Source organism: Propithecus coquereli, unplaced genomic scaffold, assembly GCF_000956105.1.
Source record: "Propithecus coquereli isolate 6110/MARCELLA unplaced genomic scaffold, Pcoq_1.0 Scaffold4, whole genome shotgun sequence".
NCBI lineage: Eukaryota > Metazoa > Chordata > Mammalia > Primates > Indriidae > Propithecus > Propithecus coquereli.
In genome coordinates, this window is record NW_012149729.1 from 11,520,582 (window position 1) to 11,524,727 (window position 4,146).

Sequence of the window (4,146 nt, forward strand, 5' to 3'; positions counted from 1 at the left end):
ATTATTAACTACCTTTGATGGCTACTCTAAGGACAAATGAAAATTAGAAATAATAGGCTTACTTATCCTATTGAAATTAAGGGAAGGGATTTTCCTCCCTTCCTTTCTCTTAGAGTATTTACTTTAAAAAACTTGACAGTAATTCTTTTTCCACTTTTTGAAATGTATATATATCCTTTTAAAAACAAGGTAGGCTTTTTGACAGCTTTATGACTCAGGAATGTCTTTCCCAAGTACCTGGGAGCCATCTCTTTGAAATGTAAACATTAAGGAAGATAGTACTTCCATTTCCCAGTTTCTAGGGAAAGGTAGGAGTCTAACTTCGGTAAGCACCTTTTTCCAAGTTACAAAACAACCTTCTGGCGTAAAAATACACAAGAAGTTTGTTTTTCTTCTGGATAAAGCCAGTTAGATAACACAGAGGATCACCCTGATTACCAGGTAAATTTAGGATGAACTACGTGTGACAAATGGCCCTGTCAAGTCTTCTTACTTGAGGAGGAGTTATTGTTTAACTTAGAAATGGTGTCTGTAATGGGTTGTATCTGCTTGGCTATGTAACAGAGGGAGGTTTCTTTCTGTTTTTGTAATCTCTTAGCAGATTACCTGTGATGGGAGTCACATTCTAGTTTAATGCTTATTCCATAATAAAAGTGTTGTTTTTCTTTCTACTATCTTTCTGTAGAGAAGATTTTGTTTTTGATTAGATTTCTCCAACACTACAAAACACTCCCCCACAAAGAGCTATAATTTGTTTTTTGTATTTGAAATCTATGCTATTTTCAAAATTTCACTATTAAGAACATTGTGATAAAATATGGCATTAATTCTCATCTAAATTTCTAGTTTCTTCAAACAGCTTCCTGGAAAGAAATTAATTGGGTCAAAGATTAAACTTTATTTAGCTCTGGATATATGTATGATAGTCTTATTATGATATATTTCTGAAAAGTATATAGAAGTGAAACATATAAAAACAAAACAATAGATTTACATATTATAATGAGAATTTTGTTCCAAGATAATTAGAGAAAGATACTATTCCTACTTGTTTTTGTAAATACTTGATTTTTTACTCCTAAGAATTAGGAAGTATATTTAGTTACAAAAAAATTAAATAGATTAAGCATTAAATATAAGCAGATTCATTTTCTGAAATAATTTCTTACCTTAAATTATAGCTCTTTTAACTTCCTCATAGTGACCCTTAGTAGATGGAGAATCTTTTTAATGTGTGGTAGAAGCGTAGGCTGATAGTAGTTTTTGCAAAGGAATGAACAGAAGGAGGTTATAGGGCTGATTTTGATGCTATCTTATCAATTTTCCTATATCTTTTCAAGTAGAGATTAATAAAATACTTGGCTACTTTTGCTAAAAGTTCTGTATAATCATTATTCATACAAAAGCTCTAGGAAGCTATGTACTTCCATCTACACTGAGATCACTGGATGTCAGCAATTTTTATCATGTTATTATGGAAAAATCAATTATACCCAAGAGTAAAAACAATAGTTTAATGGACTTTCATGCACTCACCACTCCACTTCACAGTTATCAACTCTTATTTCACCTACATGCTATCCATTAGTAGCTCCTATACCAATTTAGTCACTCATTTCAGCATATGTCTCAAAAGATCTCTAAAAGAAAGGGAAATTTTTAACAATATAACCATATTGTCATTTTACTTTATTCCCATTTCCACATTCCATAATATTAATAGTAATTTCTTAATATCATTCACATTTCTCTGGTTATCTCTTAATTTTTGCAATTTGTTCAAATTGGGATCCATAAAAAGCCCATATATTTAATAGGCTGAGATCTTTTAAGTCACTTTTTATCTGCACATCTGCCCCTTTTTCTCTTGAAAAATTTTTTTAAAATAAATTTTATTGTGTACATTTGAGGTTTATAACATGATGTTATGGGGTACACATAGATAGTAAAATGGTTACTAAAGTGAAGCAGACTAACGTATCTACCATCTCACATAGTTACTGTGTGTGTGTGTGTGTGTGTGTGTGTGTGTGTGTGTGTGTGTGTGTGTGACAAGAGAAGCTAAAATAGACTCACATAACAAAAATCCCTAATACAAAACAGTTTTATTAACTTTAGTTCTCATGTTGTCTTTTGGCCTGTATCTCCCCATTTCCTGCCCCTCCAAACTAGTGGTAACTATTGTTTCATTCTTTATCTCTGTGTATTTAAGCTGTTTTTTTTTTCCTTTTTCTTTTTTTTTTTTTTTTTGAGACAGAGTCTCGCTCTGTTGCCCAGGCTAGAGTGCTGTGGCATCAGCCTAGCTCACAGCAACCTCAAACTCCTGGGCTCAAGCGATCTTCCTGACTCAGCCTCCCAAGTAGCTGGGACTACAGGCATGTGCCACCATGCCCAACTAATTTTTCGTTGTTTTGTTTTTCCTATTTTCGTTGCCCAGCTAATTTCTTTCTATTTTTAGTAGAGACGGGATCTCACTCTTGCTCAGGCTGGTCTTGAACTCCTAACCTCAAGCGATCCTCCCCCCTTGGCCTCCCTGAGTGCTAGGATTACAGGTGTGAGCCACCACATCCAGCCTGAACTCTTTTTTAAAGAAGATTTTTATAAAAAGAAACTTTCATCAATTATTTGTTTACACTAACATACAATTCATATAGGAAAACTAAAGCATTGATTTTTTTTGCTTTATTTTCTTTTACCATTACTTGATTCCCTACTATCTTCCAAAATTGATCAATGACTTTTAATTTTTATTTTATTTTTGGTGTCATTTAAATTAACTATGTGCGGGAGAAGGAAAACTTTCCTTCATCCGCAGAAGTTTCATTGAAAAATAAGATGAATCACAATAAGAGGAAGTGATTACAAATTTAATTACTGTGCATATGAGGAAAATCATAGAGTGATTTACCCAATATCCCAGTGGGATCCAGTTTACATACCCTCATTTTAGAGGATAGGAAGAGATGAATATAAGTAATTGTGTTAGGGGCAATACATATTTACTAGGGAGGATGAATAGATACTTGGAAGAATGAGTGGATGGGGGAAACAGATTGACTTGTAAATGATTCTCTTTAGAAATTAAATGAACCTGAGAGACATGTATTATGTTTAAAATGGTTTGGGCCAGGTCTGGTTACATTCTTGATCTTCTTTCCTGCAATATCTTGAGATAACAGGGAGGGGAAGGAAAGGCAATTGTTCTTTTTGATGAGTCCATCTGGTTTTATGCAGATAGAGAGAAAGCCCCTTCCAACACCTGTTGATCTCTAAGGGCCTTTAATTCAAAATACCCTTTAAACCAAGGAGTCATATTTTGGGGTGAAATTTCCTGAGCTCCTTCACCTACATTAGAAAGAGTTCAATACATTGCAAATCAATGCTCTTATTGATATTCAAAGTAACCCATCTTTGGCCAATGGGAGCCTCTTGAAGTTGGTTCCTGAATCCTTTGACACAAACTTAGTAGTCTGATAAGTTCATTGCTTTTGCTTTTAAGAATATTAAGCTGTTTCATCCTCAGTTTGCACATTTCTTGCCCTCAATGTATTATAGAATCAGTCATTTCTCAAAAAAGTTTCCTTTTTATGAGGAAAACATATTGGATGAACAGTCTGAATACTAGGGATACTCATTGTAATTGGATTGTGTATAACTTAAATATTTTGATTCTGATTCTTACTTTTTAATTAAACCTCATCTTTTAGTCAAAGTCTTTGAAAATATTTAGCATTTGGTGTACTTTAATTATGTTGTTCCTCTACCAGTGAATATACCACGTAGACTGAGATCAAGCAGAACTCTAATTTTTCTGTATTACATCTTTTTAAAAAAAATATAAGACAAAATGGAATAAAGTTTTGAAATAGATAGCAAAAACTTCATAAGAAATCCAAATTATGAATTTCTCTTTGAAATAAGGCATACAACTAGGTAGTTGCAGATACTAATTTTAATATCTTTGATGTGCCAGATGAAGACTAATTGCTCTTCAATATACTACTTGAATTAATTTCCATTACAATCCTATTGTCAGCAGCCTCAGAGTGAAAGTTTCTCCAGGTTCTTGATGATCCTTGGGAGAAAAGAATTTCAAGATCCACCATCTAAGCCAAGCAAGGGGCAGTTTTTTTTTTTTTTTAATTG